The sequence below is a fragment of the Scatophagus argus genome, chromosome 3 (assembly GCF_020382885.2).
Source record: "Scatophagus argus isolate fScaArg1 chromosome 3, fScaArg1.pri, whole genome shotgun sequence".
In the NCBI taxonomy this organism is placed as follows: domain Eukaryota; kingdom Metazoa; phylum Chordata; class Actinopteri; family Scatophagidae; genus Scatophagus; species Scatophagus argus.
The window spans coordinates 19,340,540-19,362,492 of NC_058495.1; the positions used below are offsets into that span (position 1 = coordinate 19,340,540).

Below are 21,953 nucleotides of genomic sequence, written 5' to 3' on the forward strand. Positions count from 1 at the left end.
ACCGCAATGGTCAGGCAGGTGAGATAAATCCCTCAACAGGTGAATCAAGTTAAGGAGCCCAACTGCTCTCCACTGCAGATAACGGAAGCAGCGGAGGCCATATGCAAGTGTTGACAGGCAGAGTGATGTATAGTGAAACAGAGAGCGAGTCAGGTCACTGAAGGTCAACAAGGAGAGTGACCTCTACAGGTGTGGCCTCCTCACTCAGACCCGACACAGCACGCACTCTTCCACGCTTTCTTCATTGCTGTTTTTTTTATCCTCCACAGTCATCTCTTGCAGGTTTAAATTTATATGCAATATACAGTTCATCTTTCACGCCGACACGGACTCTGACAGGTATTGTAAGGTGCTGAGCAATGATAGGAACAACAAAAAGCGGATACGAGGATAAATGCAATTCCTTTCTGTCGTCTTTTGCTCTAATCTCTCTGATTACCGAAGCAGTGCAGGGTTATGGATCGGGTGGGTTAGCCAGCATTGTAGTAGACAGATCTAATGTGTGCTGTCTGCTGCATGGCGACTTCTTAGTTAGAGTGTGAGGGCAGGGGGGTTGGGCTGGAGGGACTTGCACCGTGACCCAAGGATCTCCACGGTCTCTGTCAGCGGAAAATTAGATTACAACAGTCGGACCGGGGGGAGGACCTGAGGAGGGGGCGTCAAGTAGTCTAAATATGGAGGCCTCAGTATGTCCATAATCACTTTATACAAGTTAGATGAACCAACAGACTTATCTACTCCTCGCTGTCCAGATTGCAGATGCTGGTGTTAAGGGTGTGTGTGTGTGTGTGGACATGTATTGCTCCTGTTGTGGGGACAAAAGTATGTTAAGACAGTCACATGGTGAAGACCTGCCTTATGAATGGGGACAAAATGCGAGTCCCCACAGTGTAAATCATTAAATATTAGGGTGAAGACTTGCTTTAAGGTTAGGTTAAGGTAAAGGGTTAGGATTAGGCACGTAATGTTTATTGTTTTGTTAGGTGGTGGTTAAGCCTCCAGTCTATGTAATGTCCCCAAAAGTGTTTGTGAATGTAGTGAAAGCTCTCTGATGCAAACGCTCTGCAGTCAGAGTACCTCCATCCTTTTACAATGAGCTGGACAAAAAAAGCGTACAGTGGTTAGTGGTAAGTGTTAGTGATATGTCTGAATGGATGTTTTTGACAATGGGCAAAACAGGCCAGTTCTGATGGTGCCATTCTGAGAAATAGGCATGAAACACGAAGCAATAGTTCGGCTTGAATTAACACTCAACATCATAGGACGATCCATCCCAGAAGGAAATTTTTTTCCGAAAACTCAAAAAGCCTCACAAACTTTTTTTGTTTTGACTCACAGCACAGGATACAAGCATTTATGTGGCTGCTTATGTGAAAAAAATATCAACTTTTGCTTAGATATGAATCAGATGTACAGTCAGTCAAGACAATAAAAAAAAAAAAACAGGAAGGAGAAGTCTGGTGGACAGACTCTGGCAGTGACTGTTGGATGGTGGCAGCAGACGGCGGTGGTGACGAGAAAGGGAAGGGAAAGAGCGGGAGGGGGAGTGACGGACAGAGACAGAGCAGAAAATTGAAGTACATGTAACATGACACAAATGGACAAAAGTATTTAGCTAATGATTTATTATTAAACAGAGCAGGCAGCCCTCCCCAGCCTGATCCCCCAGCCTTGCCCAGGCCCCGGCCCTATTGTAGGGAGATGGAGAAGCAGATAAGCAGGGCTGTAATGGTAGTCAGATGGCAGGTGGGCCGGCCGAATCCGGGGTTAATCACTGCTAAGTGCTGTGGAGAGGGGAGGACACGGGGCCTGGCTGAAACATTGTATCCTGGGGGGCATTGGGAGGACAGGTAAGTCAGCCCAGGTAACTCACCTTGGCAGCTCAGAGAGACAGCTGGACTCTCGCACTGGTTGGCTAATGGTGTTAACTCAGGAGAGTCGCCACAATGATATGTTACATCAACACGCTCCCCTCCATCCCGCTCTCTGTCTCGCTCTTTCAAACCATGTTAGACTCTTTTGTACGTGCTCCATCCTGCCTTATTGCTTGGAGCATTTCCGAGTAACACAAGTGATTTAATCTGTCTGAGAGGAAGGAGAGAACACTGTGTAACAAAGTAACAAAATACTCAGGACCTTTAAATGGAGCTCTTCAGAGGCAAAACAAACATTTTTAACAATTAATTTTTATTTCACAGCTGGATTAAATGAAAGGCTAATGTCATGCACATTAAATTTTTATTTTAATCTTGATGATAACAATATCAAATTCTGCATAGGGACCAAAAAGAACACTAAAACTGACTATGATTTTCATAGGCTCCATTTTCAGTTCATTCACATTTTTACTGAGAGAGACTCCTATCGATGGCCGTCTCCTCACTCTGAGCTACGCTTATAGTGAATACAGGGGGAGAAAAAAAGAACAAGCGGCCTTTCCTGCCACAGCATGAAATGCAGGTCGCCTTGTGTCTAAACAGCGGATGACAAACCCATAATGAAGGCAGTAATTGGAACAACATTTCGGGTCCACCGTGCACGTCTCGCTTTGGTATCCCTGCCGCCATCAGGCCCTTCTCCCAAATCATTCCCAAACGTCCGGCAAATCAAAACAAAACACGGGGAAAAAAACACAACTTTACAGAGCAGTGACTTCTGATGGGCCATTTCTGCTGGAGACTCCAGTCTGTGCGGAGGTGGGCCTTACTCAACCCTTAACATGAAACAGGCTGCTACTCTGGGCTACATTCAACCGGAGCCATCGAAGGTACCGGTGCACTGTTACCCCAACTCACATGAGCTGCTGCTGTGTTCGGAAATAAAAGCTACACAGAAAGAAGTCTGTACTACACACAATTTTCCCGGCGATAACAGAGACATGAGGGAAAAAAATGCAACATATACACGGACCTCCTCAATTTACACTCGAGCGCACACACGCGCCTTCGTCTTAAAACACAACCATACAGCTAAGCTTGTTCCTTTGCCTGCTCCCATAAAATGGAGTCGTCGTAAACAACAGATGAAGTCATCTTGTTTTAAAAGAAGAAAAGAGGAGAGGTCGAGTTGAGCAGAGAGCCTTAGTTAAATCATCTGCTTGTAGTAAACAGTTGAGAGGAACATCTATCAGCCAGGCACGTGCCACTGACAGTATAATAATAAGGTAGCAAGAGCCGGAGCGTGCACTGAAAACAGATGAAGAGAGCCACTTCTCTCCTGAGACAGAGTGCAAGTGAGGAAGGAGAGGACAAACAGAAAGAGAAAAGTAGCTCATCACCTTTTCCATCAGCATGGCGGGTGGCGCTGGTGTGACACGGTGAACACAGTAACACTGCGGACCCTGTTCATAATCACAAGGTTACTGTTCATTGTTCGACGTGACCCTCTGGACATGAGTGACAAGGTGGGCAGCCGGGCTCTGTGCTGCTCGGTGGATAATTACCTCATGACGACAAAGTGAACTTTGATGTACAGTCTCTCTGCTGTAAAGCTTTAATGACCTTAGAGCCGGTATTTGTGCACGTGTGTGTATGTGTTTGTGTAGAAAATGCCTGCACACACTCAACACACTAAATGAGCTCTCTCTCTTTCTCTCTCTCTCTTGGCTTCAGCCAACTAGTAGGCTTGATGTCAATCAAGTGGGTGTCTAATTAAAAGTAACAGGAGCAAGCTGCTGGGGACAGCAATCGCTATCGTACTCACATTTTCATATGAATGGCCTTTTTTTAATTAAACTGAACAGCTAATAAGCCTCAGTATCCAAACTGTGTAGCAGTTTAACAGACAAAGAGCCACAAAGAAAACACACATACACAGACACACACACACACACGCATAGGAAAGAATGGGGGATGAGAGGTAAAGACAGAGGGATGAATAATGACGAGTCAGAAGCAGAGTGATGCATTGCCTTTGAACCTGTTGGCTCTCCTTTGTTTGTGGAGGCACTTTGCCAGAAGCTATTGTTGTCAACAGAGTTTATTTAGCATTGATGGTATTAAAGAACACAGTCCAGCAAAATTTGCCTTTGCCATGAGACGGGGAGAAATGAAAGAGAGGTAAAAGAAAGAGCACAGAGCGCTATCTGTTCCTCAGATGAAAAGGAGAGTCTACAAACAATTTGGGTACGTGTGTTGGTTATTCTGCCCCACAGCTAAAGGGAAATTATAAATGTATTTACGAGTTACGGTGACTGGATCAAGCATAAAACAGCAATAGGACTAAACCAGCTGTCTTTATTTAAGCCAAGAAAGCCAAAACAATAACAGCATTTTGCCAAATGATTCAGGGTATCATAAAATGAAAGCGCACAAAACTAAAATGTCAGTGTAAAATCCAATCTTATTTTCATCAATGGATTTAGCAGCTATTGAAATAAAAAAAAAAAAAAAAATCCTGACAGCATAATTCAATGACATGATGCTTAATGCTTAGCAACATGGTTATACGATGTTCAGAGCTGTACTGCCAAGCTCTAACAATGACATTTAGCAGCTCCAAAAAAATCGCTTTGTTCACGAGCCAGACATAATTAATGTGTTGATCCTCTTCTATGTGAAATTAGCAAGCCACTCAAATCTGGTATTTCTGGGGGGGGAAAAAAAGGACAGATTTTCTTCTCCCTTCGCATATCAACCGTGTGTCGGCAAACATACATAATCACACCAGGTTGCCAAAGATGTGTGTGCAGAGAGAATGGGGACAAAAGGCTAAATAAATGGGACGTATGATTCCCATACTGCTAAGATTTCTCTGTGGAAGAGATTATGGTTCCGTTCTAACAAACACGACAAATCTCCATTTTCCCAACCTTTTACAGCAGATAAAGGGCCTTGGATCCCTTTTCCACACTAAATCCCAGATCAACTTCTCCTTAGCTATTCAAACCACCCAGCAGGTTGTTTCTAAAAGGCTTGAAAGTGAGCCTAGAGATAGCCAGCTCTGGCATCTCAAATGAGCTCTCCGCGCCGCCATGATGTACGCTCGACTCGCTAATTCTCCCTCTTTCTTACTTCTTCAGAAACTTTTAACATCATGACCCCGAGAAACATTTGCAAACTATAACAATAAAATTAACTTGTAATGAGCAAAATAATTGCACATCAAACGCTGCTCGATGGTGGAGCGCAAGCTTGGAAGAAAGGCCTCAATTTACAGATTACATGGCTCATGACTACCGAAGTTCAAAACACGGAGAAATTGGTTGTGAAGTGAGAAAAAAGGGCCCTTCCAAAACGACTCCGAAGCATTCTTTAAACTTGTGTAATGGATACGCTGCGGGCAACTGGGCAAATTTACCATGCAAAGAATCTCCATTCTGCACGCAGCACTTCAAAGGCGAAAAGGAACTGAGTTTCAGGGAGCCAGTGGGCACAGAGAGCGAGGGGAATGAACTCGAGATGCACATTTGTCTCCCGGAGTGGCAGAAATTGGCGGGGGGTGTTCAAAATGAGAGATTTAGCTGATCTAGGGCAGAGTAGTAGCTCAGTCAACACCACAGTGCTTCCTCAATCTTCAAAAACAGAAGAAAAATCGTAATATAGAGAGAAGAAATGCTGAGAAAGTTAAAATGGAAAGCAACACATGCATCAAAACGGGGAGGGGATTGGGAGACATTTTTCTCAGAGAAAGAGAGAGCAGCAGAAAAGAGAGAGAGATGGAAGATAGGGAGGTAGATGGCTCGAGCGACGAGGCTGTTATATTTTTCTCTATCAGGCAGCGGTCTTTTATGTTGTGTTGGTAAAGGAAGTAGAGGGGAGCAAGAGATTACATTAGCAATGATAAAGTGACCAATGCCACGTCGTGTCTTACCATCAGATACCCACACACACAGCACAGCAGATTACGCCCAACAACTCCTAAAAGCCAGATACACTCTGGACTGTGGTGGACAGCCGTGGTGGACAGCTGATATCACCTCTACCAGTCCACATGCAAGGGGGAATAAAAATCAGATTTTACCAAAATAAAAACCTGGTGTGAAAAGCTAAAGCGACACAGTGCTCTTTTTGTACAGCAATCAAATTGACTATGTTGTGTTCATGTTTTTTTATTCACAAAAAACTTCTGTATTTTGTAAACTTGTTGCTGTAGTTGCTATCATTCGTACCGAAAGTACTGAAACAAGGTCACAGAAATTTTATGCTAAATTGTTGAAAGGTCAAACAAAAAGCCACAAAAGTTCCTCAGTAAAAAAAATAAAATAAATGTGCTGTCATTTATTTAGCTGTCTCAAAATGTTCTGAAGAGACATTTTCTTGGACATGATGTTTTGGGCTCATTTCTCACATTGCCTCTGCGTTCACCCCTTTCTCATTCTGTCTCTCCTTCATCCCTCTCTCCCTTGCAAGGCACTCTCCTTCTCCCGTTCTGGAGCCTTATCTGATGGGAGCCCCGCCACTGTTTGCATAAAACACTGTTTATAAGGGGTTGCATATGTTAAAACATTAAAAGAGTGCATGCGCACACACTAATGCTGTACACTGATGTGCACACACTGACAAGTTGAGCCGTTTTGACCTTGGTTGAAAAGAAGGAGAAAAAAGGCTGAGCAACTGACGTGCAGTGGATTTGTTTAAATAAGGATTTTTTTTAATGATATCAAGGAAAAAAGGAGTACACTACACACACACACACACACACACACACACACACACACACACACACACACACACACAAGCACACACTTAAGTTGTTTAACTACAGTTCAATACATGACATACACATTAATAACATGATTTATTAAGCTTTCACACTAATGTTTTAATGGTTTCAAGTTAACGGATGCGGATGTGTATGATGTACTGTATGTATCAGTATGACAAAATACTGTGAGCCTGAGCACCAGCTTTAAGCAACTGATGATCTTTGCAAGATGGCAAAACTGAAAAGTTTCTCTTGCTCAAAAGTTTCTCTTGCTCAAATACCATCTCAAAGTTTCAGAAGTAAATAGGAGCAGTCTCAGAAATCATGATTACATATACCCCCACCCTAAACCAAATGCCAGCTAAGTACTCCATGTTTTAAAACTGCAAAGAACAGAGATACATGACTTGGCAGGGCTGGTCGAGGTCTGGACACACAGGGACCTTTTAGAGGATTTGTGAACACAAAGATGAAATCATGGTAGCACAAGCAACAATCAGATAGCATGACAGGAGCTAATGAAGCATTTCCACCTTATCCATCCCTCAAAGTTTGCAGTACTCTGCAGTACTCCAAGGCCAAGGTCCCAGCAGCTCTGAAGGGAAGAGGCGCCATGTTTTGAACTTATCTTGTATTTTTATTTACAGTCACACACTAATTTTCGACTTATCTGAAACAATGGTGCACTGGGCTCTCCCTTATGATCTCCACTCTACACGACTACTTCATTGAGTTTACTCTGCCCTCTCTAACAAAGCAAAGGACAGTGATAATTGCTGTGGCAGCAGCCTTCACAAACAATTAGTCTTTCCATCAGTCTCGCTTCATTTCCCTCATTCTGTCTGGTGAGTTAACCACTATTGTGGCTATTCCGCCATTTGTTTTCTCAGAAAATTGGGTTACTTCTGCAAATTTACACTAATTTACTTAACTTATGCAAACCTCGGGCTCGAGCCATTCAAAAAGCCATGTTTGTTTAACAAGCAACTTGAACTGTGTGACTTTTACGTCAACCCTTTCTCCACCCATCGCCTCCTCTTCTCCATCACTCTCTATTCTTAGACCCTCAAACACGGATCAGTGGTCCACATGGTTCGAGGAGGGACACTTTTCCCTGTCTGGGATTAAAACTGTAAACCACAAGGGGGTTTTGACCAGCGAGGTACATCAAGATGTGGTTTTGATTAAACCACCGCAGCACTTCCTGGGGGAAGTTTTCCTCTCAGCTCACACCCCTAGAAAATGGCTCCTTGATATCCTAACTGCCAACAATAGCTCTCTATGCTCTGGTCAGTCATGTCAACATGTCTTTTCCTGTGTGGACAGAGCCCTTTAAACTGAGCAGTCGGGGAGTACGGTTCCCAGGAGGTTGAGGAGTGAGAGTTGTGTATAGATCGGAAAGAGTGCTGTCAACAGAGACGAGCCTTTTGCCCTGACACATGACCCGACTTCTTCCGGGTCATGTCGTGATAGCCTTCCTGAAGGTTATTCAGAGTGCCAGCAGTATTTCACATGACCTCCAACATATCACATTCCTCAGCACTAATATCATGAAGGCCTTACCCCTTTTCTCTCTCTCCCACGCACACTTTCAGACACGACTTGCCCACTGCAGCCGGCTGATGTCACGTCCGATCATGTCAGTCTAACCACACAGACCGAGTGTGGATCATGGCCGTTTAATGTGTGAACATTAGACCACGATGGGGTTAGTGTCAATGGCTGAGTCATGGGGGTTAATGGAGACGACGATGGCGAGTGTCTTAAAAGCAGCACGTTCTTTCTTCAGCCACGCATGACTGAAGCTCATCATCATTAGAGCTGAGGGGATGCAGTGATGACCTCATCGCGAAGAGATGATGGGACTCATTTGTCATGTCTATGAGAGGGAATAGGTCATTCACTCCAAAAAAGTGTTGGAAAGGTTGTGAAATACGTCAGGGTCCACACATACCCTGTGTTCATAAAGAACACTGTTTTCTTTGAGAGATACAAGTTTCTTTAAAAAAATGATTAAACAACCAATATGTTAAATCAGTTACTGATAAAAGGCAACAGGTGTTAATAGGATATGTAATTTTGTATTACAAAAGAGATATAAGATGCATATCATGATGTACAGCTGTAACGTTTAGAAAATTCATTCGAGAAAGATATAAAAACCAAAGTTAATGTTTACTTTTGGTTTATTAATATTAATAAAATTCTGAAAATTCTGTAAGTCCATTAATGATATGAAGTTGTTCTGCTCATTGATTTTCAAAATTGTCTTCAATATTAAATCTACATGTCTAAGAAACATTAAATCTTAAGAATTAATAATCACTGCTCAATAAGTCATGTATGACTCCTGGAAACCATGATGGGCAAGTTTTACTATTTTTCAACACTGTAGACAAAATTATCAATCAATCAACTAATCAATCAATTAAATGCTAAAAGAATCAGCAGATTAACTGAAAATGAAAATAATTGTTAAAAAAATGTTTGAAAAAAAAAAAACTGAATAAAATAAATAAAAATCTAAAAAAATCTAGAATAATAAATTCAATACAAGCAAGAAGCGTGGACTACAGAAGTGAATTAAAAATGCTTTTTAAACATTTCTTTCTTTGCAGAAATGATATAGCAAAATCTGACATCTGCTGACAAATCATCTGAAGTTACTACCTTTCAACAGCCTTCATAAAGAATAATTGTCCCAGTCCCAGTCACTCTCTTTCTCACTCACACACACACACACACACACACACACACACACACACACACACACACACAGTCATGTTTCCATCACTTTTGGGGACACTACATAGACTTACATTCATTTCCTGGAGGCTTAACCACCACCTAACCATAACAATAAACACTACTTGCCTAATCCTAACCTCAGCCTAACCTCAAACCAGGTCTTAACCATAATATTTAATGATTTACATTGTGGGGACTTACATTTTGTCCCCATAAATAAGACGGGTCCTCACAATGTGACTGTGTAAACAGATTTTTGTCCACGCAACTTCAGGAATACACTTCCACACACACACACAAAAAAATTCTATTTTCACAAAGCTGTTAATTTTTCTTGATAATATTTGTCGACACTGTCACAAAGGTAATAATGCTACTTTAAGCAAAGTATTGAGGTCGCTGTGGGTGGTGGCCTTTCTAATATTCTCTCTCTTTTGTCTATAAAAAGGGTGGACAAAATATTAGAAACATCTCTCAATGTAATGCAGTCCAGTTCAACAACACTGCAGAGCTACACTGGATCTCATTAGCCGTGTAATGTGCACTCAAATTAAATGCCACTGCAACCTTTCTGTTCCTTCTTATTGCAAATGCATTCAATACATTCTGTTCTATTAGACCACAATAATTTAATATGATATACTATCTTGTAATATTACATTATGTTATATCACTTTTGTGTATATTGCAATGGCAACGTGTGAGTGTGTACAAACTTCTTATAGTTTCAAACATTTTGTACCTTTCTCAGCTCCCAGACTCGCACAGAGCATTTAAACCTCTGAGTGAACCCCGACTCAGCGCTCAACTCTCAGCGGACACACAGAAAGTTGTGTCTGGGCAGGATGGGGGTATTCAAAGGGTACACTGAGGTCACGTGATGGGTTCCCACAGCTCAAAAACTCTGCTTCCCTAAAGCTACAACAGGAAGTAGAGTTTAGGGACACACTAATGGACAGTCATTATGCTTTCTGGCTCCGTTCACTCTCATTTGCTCTAGTAGTGTGAGAACATGGAGCCTGCAGCCCCCTGGCAGAGAAAGACAGTTATATCTGCACTTTGTTCATTATGCCGTACAAGTGATAGCCCATTTTCCCATTTCTTGGCTTTTATTCATTTTAATTCATCCGCTAGTTGAGCCATTTCCCCGGCAGTCCTGCTCTGCTCAGTCTCCAGGTCTCTAACTCTATCTCTTAATTCCCCTCTGATGGGTGGAACCAAATGAAACACTGAAGAAGTAAAATAAAATGCATCTACAAAGTTTCCTCTGCTTCAAACCATCACTAAATTTCACAGCAAAAAAAAAAAAAAAAAAATCCTAATTCATTCTGAATGGCTGCAATCACGGCCATTCCTTTCTTCCCTGTCTTTCATATGTGAACATGTGGAGAGGAGGCGTTGATAGAGGCCCACTAATCAAAGGACTTTTACTGTTTTCTTCCAATGGCTGACAGCATTCTGTCTTCCTGCCTCAGCACCTGTCCTGTCTGACTCAAACACGCCAGAATGGATAGAAGAAAGGATGGGTCACAGGCAATATGGCTGCAATTGTTCAAGTGTGTTTGAGAGACAGCCAAAACAGACAGACCCACCAAACTGGGCCAAAAGTGAGCTTGCTGAATGGTGTGCGCATGATGTGAGTGTGTATTTAGGGGGCAGCAAGGATGGGAGATGTCAACATTTTTTTCTTCAGAGTGCCTATCTCCATTTGCATAATTTCCATTCCCCACAAGCAACAAAGAAAGGGAAGAGATGCTCATACAAAACCAAACTGACGAGGGAACAATGGTGGCCTGAACGGTCATTTTCAGGGCCTAAAATTTCCTAAATCATGGTTCAGTACTTTGTCTGACTAGTTTTGGAGAATACCATTTTGTCATAGCTCAGTCAGACCCTGGCTTTGTGTGATTTGACGAGTGAAATGCCTCAAAGCAAAACAGTTCTCACACAATCAAAAAAGAAATAGAACGAAAACAATGCTTTTCATTTCACTTGTCAGTATCCTTTGACTTTGCTGCGAGCCAAAAATAAGCAGCAACAGATAGCTACAGAGGACGGTGGACATGTCAATGATTAATGCTCATCCTTCCAAAGCCTGAGATGCGTAATTCACCAAAGACCACAACCCCCGAGTTCACATCAAATGGCTAACAATCCAAGAAGTACAGCTTCAATTGACAGAAGCATGTACGTTCACCAAAAGTGGTTGCTAATCGGAAACATTTCCAAACTAGGACAAAATAAAAAGTTTTAGAAAGTATGAGCCGAGAGCCAGAAATGCTGTATTGAAAGTTGTGACGGGTAAAGGCGCACACACAGCTGGTGGAGAGGCAGGTGTAGGGAGTGAGAGGCCTCGGATGAGGGCAAACGAGCGGGCAAAGATGGATGATGGATGGTGTTGATACAGGAGGCAGCAGCCCTGCTTTATCTAGGCAGCACAAGCCAGACCTGCCGGGGTGATGGGTTGGCTGTCAGCCCTTTGTTTATGGACCACCACACATCTCCCATCTCCTATATGCCTCCAAAAGCCTAGATCACTCAAAAACAGCCCCTTTCTCACCACTCTTTGTCTCTCCATCTCTGACTCTCTTCCTTTTTCATTGTCTTCTGCTAACAAATGCGATTTTGTCTTCCCAAGTTTGCTTCAGACGTACAGTAGCAGAGGAAGAACTCCATAAATGTGTCCATTGAATTTCTCTCTGTTTAGTTGGAAAAAATACTGTATGAATTGTAATAATTTTAACAGTTGATAATGAGATGCGTCTCCACCACGGAGGAGGAAAGAGAAGAAAGAGAGAAAAGGGAAGAAGTGAACCTAATCCAACCATATCCCCATGAGTTGCAGGCTTCCAATTAACGACTGGTTGATTTATCAGCCTCCGACGGGTGATTGCTGTTTTTAATCATTTTCCTTCTCTACACGGTTTCTTCCACTCTATCAGTTCTTCCCACCCTTATCATCTAACCCCCTCCTCACGCTGTCTCTCTTGCCACCCCTTCTCTGTTCAGCACTGCCTCCGTTTCATCATGTTTCTCATGCAGCAACACTCTCATGCTGTGTCCAGCATAAGAGCCCAGTCTCTATGTTAAATGAGAACTTTGATGTGCCAGTTTAAAATGTGTCTATGGTACTTATTCGACCACTGACACAACATCAACACCAATGGAGTATCCACCTCGAATCTGAATTCAAAATTAAAAGCCAATTCTGTGATCAGGAATCAGCAGCACCAGCCAAAAATAATAGCAACACACAGGAGGCAAATCAAATAATGAGGCAGAAGTCCCTGCACTGAACCACAGTATTAGAAGTTAGATAAAGTTTTGAGGCTTTTGCTTAGGACAACAGAGGTTAGGCTTAGGCCCTTTCTCAGGACTCGCAGACAGAAAGACAGCAAAAAAAAAACAAAACAAAAAAAAACAACACCACCTTTTTCACCTGCCTTTGTTAGCGTGATTGATCTGGAGACCTGAAATGTGCCTGTCACATTGATTGATCTGTCCACTTGGGTGTGTGTGTGTGTGTGTGTGTGTGTGTTATACCTCTGCCCGCCGGCATGGTAATAAATGGGGGGTGACGAGCATTTGACTGAGCAGCAGTTATGGCTTCTTTAATTTACCCGACGCCTCACACTGACAGAGACTCATAACAAGGTGACACGGCGCAGTAATGTTTACGCTCAGTCACCTCTTTGTCGGGCGGAGCGGGGGGGGTGGGGGTGGAGGTATATGATGTGAGTAGATTTTTAGGTTTGTGTGGCACCAAGCTTAAGCGTGTGTGTGTGTGTGTGTGTGTGCAGAGGCTCACTGATTTGATGTTGCCTCTCCTCCCTCTGGTCAAGGTGTTATTGAGAGTGGGGCTGTTATCTCCGTCCATGAGGTTGTCCGCTGCCTCACTAACGGCAGTACACCATCCCTACCAATCCCAGCAAGCCAAGCAGCATGTCCGGGTGGGTCGTTGCAAGCCACATCCTCCTGGGTGGGCTATAACTCATCTCCAGATGGGTATAGGGCCTTATCTCCGTCCCCCTCCACAGGCCTGCCCCTCGCCTGCTCTGTCTTAGGGAAAAGATTTTCTGGTGCCCCAGTGTGTGAGTTATAGTTGGGGTTAAGGTGACTGAATAGGCCTGTCCGTTTGGGTTGTCTTAGTGAATTTATGTCTGTGTGGCCAGAGGAATATTAAGGTACATGTGTGTGTTTGTAAACTACACGTACACCCGTGCAACTGAGATTTGTTTACCATGCAAACAAGTTGTGTGTCCGCTCATCTTAATGTATCCTATACCATAAGGTGCAACACAATCGCAGTAAGTTATTTAATCATGTGAAGGGCATCATTACAGTTGAATTTGAGGGTTGCCCCCCCCACCCCCACCATCACCACCACCACCATCACCATCACAACCATGCACACATACACACTCCCCTACACACCGCCTCTCTCTGTCATCTTGGCCTATCAATCAAAAATGTATTAAGTCCGGAGTCGGGACCGATCAAAGGCAGAATTCCTGGGAGGAGAGCAGATAAGGCCTATCTCATTAATAAGTGCTTTACCATCTTAGGGGCCCGCGTGCCTCACCACACCCTGCCTGCCTCCCTTTGATATCTAATTATCCATCCGTTTCATTCTGTCAGAGAGGGAGGAGAGCGACGCCTCATAGTGTCATCACAACCAAATACTGTTGCGTATGCGTGTATGCGTGTGTGTGTGTGTGCAATCAGGATCTGGGCAAGGGGCTGCGCCAAAACATCATGACATGCAGCAAATCCAAACATGCAGAGAGTGCCACATGTAAACATATGCAAATAAGATGTTCTTTCCAAAAGGCAACTGGGCTCACGTTTGTGTGGCACCCCTTCTGAAGAGCTGTCATGCATACAGTTTGGGCCCGAGATGGAGACAGGGATCTATTTTACCAGGCACGGTGGTAACAGCAAACTGCTGCTGAGGCTCAGTGGCAGCTTACAAATCTACCTTTTAACAATCTGTAAGGGCAATGAGCTCTAAGAGTGCCCCAAAGAGCTGAAGACGGATAAGACAGTAGTGGGTGAGGAAAGACACAAGATATTAAAACATCAAGGCAAGATATTGAGGAGAGGGGACAATGGAAGGAGTGCAAGGGTTAAGAGGATTTTTAAGAAACGCCGGGTAAAGACTGATGGACAAAAGAAGAAGAAGAAATGAAGAGGGAAGGGAGAGGCAGACAGGAGAAATGAGAGAATGGGAAATGGGAGGGAGAGAAAGAGCAGGGCATTCTTTTCCCTTCTCTCCTTGGTTTTCTGTAAGAGTAGCTCAGGAAGATAAGGCTAAAAGGTCCGTCAGTCTGTTGTGGAACAATCCATTCTGTGTCTCTCCTCTTCTTCTCTCTCTCACTCTCTCTCAAGATACTGCCTTTCTCTCTGTCTAATGGCACAACTCAGATTTCTAGCGATGCCTCTTGTGATACGGCTCATCTCTGGTGGCATGGTTTACTGACATCACTTGTCCAATACAATACACTCTCATCCCATAAAGAGCAAACAAGCCCCAAGTCTAATGCGACAGTGAAAATTCTGCAAACACTTTGGTCGGTTTGTCTTTCAAGAAAAAAAAAAACCTTCATTATGGGCTAATATTCAAACCAGTGTCATTTATTGATATAGACTATTCAAAGCTACAATAAAGGGCTGAAATTATGAATTCATTTAACCGAGCTGTTCAAACCCCTTGTCCCTAATCGCTCAAAGCAGAGCTTGGAGACAAACACAAACCCAGAAGGATTTAAAAAGAACAAAACCCAGTACAAAACACAGGCCCATGTGCCTAACAAAGACTCCAAAGTCTGCCTCCCCATCCCATGTCCACCTTTTAAAAAGAGACCTTCATCTCTTGGTGTTCCTGTTATGAAGAGACTTTCTTCAAGAGGACAAAGGAGGTGTGTCAAAGACATGGGTCACAATGTTTACGAACACGACTTTTAATCCAATCACAGCATCCTCCTGCTTTTATTTCCTGTTTCATGGGATTAAAATTCAATGAAACATAATAAAAAAACAAAATTAATTTATGGCTGAAAAACATTTTTTTTTTTCTGTTTTAAAGACACGGCTTTAAACGCAGAGGGAATCTACAAAGACAATAATTAAAGCCAAAGAAGCTAATTAGGTTCTCAGACTTTAAATTTTATTTGGTGTTTATATATTTCTAAAAGAAATTTTGATGTAAATCAGGCAGACAACGCCCTACGTTCACTAAACATTATTTAAAAAGACTTCACAAAGTCATTTCTTTCTACTCAAACGAAACAGTCTACACTTTCCATTTGAAGTTAAGACACCAGTTAATCAGTAAATTATCAGCTGAGAATACATCTCTCTCTTTATCTCTCTCTTTCTCCCTCTCTGACCTGCTGTGGAGCTGCCCGAGGGTTTGAATAACTGTCTGGTGCCAGGCTGCCTCACCCCAAGGCCTTGTGGGAGATGAAGTTGAGGTCAGCTGAAGGGGGGTGTGTGTGTTTGTGTGTGTGTAAATGTGAATTTGTACACCCTTGCCATGCCATCGAGCTTGGACAGACAAATAGATGGAAAGCAGCAAAATGGAAATAGGTGGAAAGATAGACGACTGTATCGGAGTCATGGGACCCAGAAGGCTACACAACAAAAACAGTAGCAGAACATCATGTGAAACGGGGACCAAACTGTCTACTTTGACAGGATAAAGTTGGATCTGTATTCAAGGCACTGCCAGATACCAAAGAACAAAACTAATTTGAGTCCAGTTTAGACTCCATCCATACTCATGCCTCCCCAAACGTAAAGCAAAGCAAAACCGGGATGCCATATTTTTACAGCCCACACATAAGAACTGGACAGCAGCTGCACCATTAAACCTTTTTAATAGGTTAATACATTTTGCTTGCCACAGTTCTAGGTATGAGAGAACACAACAGACCCACTAGCAGATGAAAGAGAGGTCAACCCGCTGGGACAAAGATTTTCTAGGGCTGATCAGGGTTTGAGGGGCTGCCTGCCTGGGTGGCACTACCTACATCCCCGAATGAACAGGTCTGGTTGCGATTTGGTTCAGCAAATGTTAAGACACATCAGAGTCTTCCTTCGTTTTCTTTCTTGTTCCCAGGATGCCTTGGCTAACGTGGGTTTGGAAGGGTGACAGAGAGGTCATGGGGGCTCCAGTAGACTGTGCCCTGAGGGTGAATCCTGGGAAGGGATAGCAGAGTGGTAGTTGAAAGGGGGGGGGGGGGGGTATTCCTCAGGAGTCTTGCCCCTCCCAAATCAAAACAAACAAACAGAGTGGTTCTCTGATTTAATCTGGCTGGACTAAAGCCCTCCAAACAGACCGCCTGGAGCAGCTACTGCACTGGACTGCAACTTGTCCTGTCCCTTACAGCAATTTAGGAGTACTGTAATTGCAGTAACTTCATTTTACAGAATCTTTCCATCATGAGCAGGCAAAAATGGAATGAAACTCATTTAAATGACCACACTGGACTTACTGGGGGTTAGCTGCAATATTTTCTGCTTTGAACTGGAACTAAGAATGGACTTCTTAAAAATGAAAACATGGAGTATCATTTTCACAAGTGTTGCAACAACTATTACTTTAAGCACTGTACTAAATGTATTTACAGTTTATATTTATGGAAATCCAGCTGTGTTTGTGCACACACGCCACAGGTGAACAGAATTTCACTGCCTGGGAAAAGCCAACGTGTTTGGCTCTTTGAGTTCTCGCCCTAAACATTCCTCCTGTTTCTGTGTTTTAAAGCTTTGCTATGGTTTAGACAGTAGACTAAACTTCTCACTGGCTAACTGTTACCCCAACACAATGCCAAACAAATTCCTCTTCCTCAGTGGTGCACCCACCAATCGCAGCGCCGCATTCTGTCAGCTGACCAGGCAGAGAAGATGAGGGTGAGATTAGTCCAATCAGGGGTCAGGCTGAGGTTATCACAACCACTCCAAAACTAAAACAGATGGAGAAGAGAGTGCAGCACGACTCAACATCTACTGTCGGACTCGTATCTTTAGGCCATGTATTCTCCTGCTCCACTGGACTGGAAGAATGTCAGACTTTTGAATTCTGGGTCATGTTGCTTAAACACAAAGTGTGGATCAGCAAGTCTGGAGCGTATAATGCGACACATGATAAGACATGTAAATCTTACGTAATGACTAAATCTCTCTGTCTGTCACAGGAAAGGATCCGGCATAGAAGCAACAAAGGATGCTAAGCAAAGCCCACGCAAACAATGCTCAAATGTTTCTTTCTGTGTGTTCATGATCATTTCGATACAATTTTAGACAACTGTACTGAATGGTATTGTCACGAACACACCCTTAAGACTAGTTCACTTTCATTTTACGTAGCAGGGACTGGAGAGAACCTGTTTTGTGCTGCCATCAACATTAGGGGCCTAAATGTGTAAAATACCACACACAAACAACACCAAGATAAGGTTTAGTTAAGGTTTAATGAGGGGGAAAACATTTTTTATGTAATTATTTTGGTTGCAAAGGTTTATGATTATCAGAGATATCAGTATTTTTTATGTTTCAATAAAACTGCACTCTTTTCTTCCCTCTCGCATTCTGGTGACAACACAGACCTACTTGAACTCGCCTTTTGGGAGTACAAATAAAAACTTGTACAGTTTGCCCCGAACGTCACTCTTGTCGTCTGTCAGTCTGCTCTCCCTTATTCCCCTACTTTGTCTATTTTTGCATAATTGTTTGCTTGTTTTCCCCCATTATCTCTCCATCTGGAATTCAACTCCCTGCAGTGGTAAACATACGACCCCTCGCAGTCTGTTTCTCTCTCTCCAACTCCTTGCACCTAGATGAGATGTAATTGTGATTAACAGCACCACGACAAGAGGACACAAGGCTTCAGTCATGACGGAAAAACAAACAAACAAAACCGTTGAGATAAAATGATGGAAATATGTACAACATCTTATCACAGATGCTAATTGTTTCCGTGTGGGACGGGAGGGGTGGCCGTGGAGGGGGGCGGTGCACGTGAGGGAGGGAAAGAGGAACTTGAGAATATCCTCCCTGTGCGTTTGGCCTGCGCCTGACTTCAGAGCTAAGCCCTCTCTCAAGAGAAGGTCAACACCAGGTTCAACTTTTCACCTCGGCAGCCCGAGAGAACACACTAAATACCAAGGATTACACCACAGCGCACTGCAATATCGCCTGGCCTTTACTGCATTTCAGAACAGAGCTACACAGCACATTTCAAAACCATAACATAATTCAATCATGCATTTTCAGTAGAAAATAAATGCCACAACAAACTGCCTGTCGCAATATGGTTAGACACATGTGGAACATATGTGCTAAAAAACAATAGTAAAAATCTGCCCAAATATTTTTACTAATAACTGCAGCAGCTATGTGACAGCTGTAACTGAATTATATTCAAATCATGCAGGTTACATCTTTATTAAATTCTGGAGATATCCATGAACAGCAGAACATCAAAGGTGACACCAAAGCCCCATGCTGACCCCCTGTACAGAAGGAACAAGTGACTACACAGGCAGAGATGTGATAACCTCTAATTTGAATTTTGGGTACCACATCTAGTGATTTAAAGTATACGTGAATGTGTTTATATGTGGGAGGTTTTTGTTGTACAAGTGTGTGTGTGTGGCAATGCGATGTCACCGGCGGTCAGGTGTGACAGAACAGACAGACAGACAGGCAGGCGGCCGGCTGGCGTCAGCGGCCACACGCCTGTCACGACACACCACACACCAGGGAGCCACATACCGAAGCACCCACACTGTGGACGCACAAAGAGCGCTCAGTGCCCTGCATCACGCACCAGCGGCAGCAGCAATGTGAAATATTCACACAGGGACAAAAGGTAGAGAGAGACAGAGGCACGGGGGTGGGGGAGGAACCTGGGAGGCGAGGATGGAGGAAAGGGTTCTAGAAAATCTGGTTGAAATGGCAGAAGTGACAAGAAATGAGCATTCATACAAATGTCTGCACATTTCAAGTCTCGCATACAATAAGAAAAAGTTTGTGTTGGGCAGCTGTTTCAAAATGCATGCAACACTAATATGTACTGCAACAAAATCTGTGAAAATATTCCATAGTAAGAAAGATGATATTGGTAATAATCAGCCATATTAGAATGATTAGAATGATTTTACCAACAACTTTCATTATTTTCCAATCTAATGTAATAATCATAAAGAGGAACCAAACCTGTTCAACTGACAGTCAGTTAGCTGAATCATTTAAGTCATATATAAATTAAAAATTTTAGATTCTCAGACATTTCCTGCTCTTCTCTCCTTTCCATGTTTAAATGTTGCTTGTTGAATACAAGTGGAACAGGATATTTCACAATGTCACTTTGGGCTAGAGGAAGTTGTGATAGGCAATTTTCATTATTTTCTTATATTTTTAGATTAAACAATGCATTCATTAATAATATTTTTTTTAAAAAAGAATTAAATCGTTAATAAAGATTAAAAATAATCCGTTGCAGCCCGAGTTGCAGTTTTAAATCAGTCACTTCCTCAAAACACTACAGCAGTTTCTTTGTAGAACTTTCCATTTAAAATATAATTTCAACATAGTAATGCTGTACAAAAACACAGTGTTTATGCACTTTATAAGAACTTAAAAACTGCAAAGACTTCTTGGAAAACATCAACCCGCAGTCTTCAAAGCTGACTGCAGGACCTGAGTTTGGAGACACTCCAGATGTTTCACAGCTCTCTCCCGCCCTCTGGTGGAGCAGCGGGAGAACTACACTGTCTCCAATGCCTTTGCCGCACAATCTCACACAATTAAAGCTTCCTTTTGTACAGTCTGACCTGATGTTTCTGACCTTGCGGGGATCTAGGGGATGAACGGCAAAGATATTAATGTCAGCCATGTGTGAAGAAGTCGCTTGAGCGTTTTCTGCACCGAGTGCCGAATGGAGTACAGTGGGGCCCTCTCAAGCTATTGCCGACACCCTGAGTCCTGCACATCTGGTGTTAATCAGCGAAGCTTACACAAACACACATATAAGCACACATACAAAGAGACAGACACACACAGGCAAACACTTCTGCAAAGACCCCCTTAAGAAAATCCCTCTCAACTTCTGAACTTCCGACATGACTGGGGTCAACACACTTGCCCTGGATCTATTAGTACACACACCACAGCCATGTAATAAGAGCTGGTGAGTTGTTACAGTACAAGGGGCGCCCTCACTCTCTCTCTCTCGCCCTCTCTCTCACACACACAGACACACACACACATTCACACGCACGCACACAGAGGCAAGTACAGCATATAACTGATCATGCAACCACGCACGCTGAAACACATCCATTCAAATGAGCAACACAAAAGGGAAAGCTGAGACAGAGAAAATGTGTGTTCTGGGGTGTAAATACAGACATATCACACCAGTCTCGGCTCCACATGTAGAGACTGTAGTACAGACTGAAAGCCCTGACATCTCAAAAGAACGAACTGTTTTGTTTATTTTTAAGCATCAGGCAGTACTATGGCCTCCGCTGCCCACTAGATGGCGCTCGGCTCGCTGGTTGAATGGCTAACAAACATTACACAACATTGTACTCAGTATACTATACGCGTATTTTAGTGAGCTCCCCGTAAACATATGTACGTTTAAGAAAGCCTACCACACAACTAGTGGCACCTTTGTCCCCCTGCTTACTCCACAGTAAGTCCGTAATTAACTCTGAGTCCCCCCTGCGTCAGTTTCTTGTTACCTGTTAGCGGTCTCCTCTCTTCCGGTGAGGAGCAGGTGCGGGTCAGCAAGAAAACTGTTTACTGGCCCATGAAGATGCTTCTGCGGCCTTACATACACAGCAAATGTGAGGTCATTACCACAACTACAATGAGTCAAACAAGCTCATATATTACCTTAAAATCCTAGCCTACAGTGTTATACGGCCCAAATTAAAAGTATAAACTAGTTTAACCTTAGCTAGTACCTGAGACTTAATGTTAGCAACTTTGTGCTCTAAGTTCACCCGGGGTACATTTGCCAAACTCGTGGGTTAGTATTCTTGTACTGTGTTCATTTCTAAAAGTGGAAGACACAGTTTGAAAATACTTCAAACAATGCTCAGCTCTCACCTTCGCGTAGAGTGTGAAAGTGTGGTTTCGAGAGCGCCATCTTCTTTGCGTCTAGTTAGCCGCGCAACAAGTCGACATGAGCTCACTGCTGCCCCCTGTGTCCATACTATGAAGAAGTTCCTCCCTCCTCCTGCCTTTTCATTAAAAGGGGCAGTTCACCCCAAAAGACACATTGTTCCTCTTACCTGTAGTTCCATTTATCCATCTAAAATATTTTGGTGTGGGATATTGTTGATATTGTATTGGGGTTTTGGAAATGGCTGTCGAGATGTGCACCTCATCTTGAAAATAATGTTACTAGATGGCACTTTGTTTGTTTTCTTTTCATATCACCATGCCGAAGGAAACATGCATTCATGGGCATGTGGCATGTGCTTGTGCCCAGGCAGGATGTGAACAATGATGGGAGCCTCTCATCCATGAAATGATACAAAAAG

The 21,953-nt window shown here is 43.1% G+C and overlaps 1 long non-coding RNA gene across 2 annotated transcripts in view; it reads right to left on the reverse strand.

Annotated features, from left to right (window-relative positions):
* Positions 1-21,637, reverse strand: part of LOC124056752 — a 48,973-nt gene extending 27,336 nt beyond the window's left edge. The window contains exons 1-2 of one of the 2 annotated variants that reach the window (XR_006843010.1): positions 21,517-21,637; positions 21,092-21,233 (exon numbers count right to left, since the gene is read on the reverse strand). This is a non-coding gene — a long non-coding RNA (uncharacterized LOC124056752). Of the gene's footprint in view, positions 1-20,887; positions 21,234-21,516 lie in introns of those variants that run through there. The other variant, XR_006843009.1, reaches the window with a different exon arrangement.
* Between the last annotated feature and the right edge of the window lie 316 nt (positions 21,638-21,953).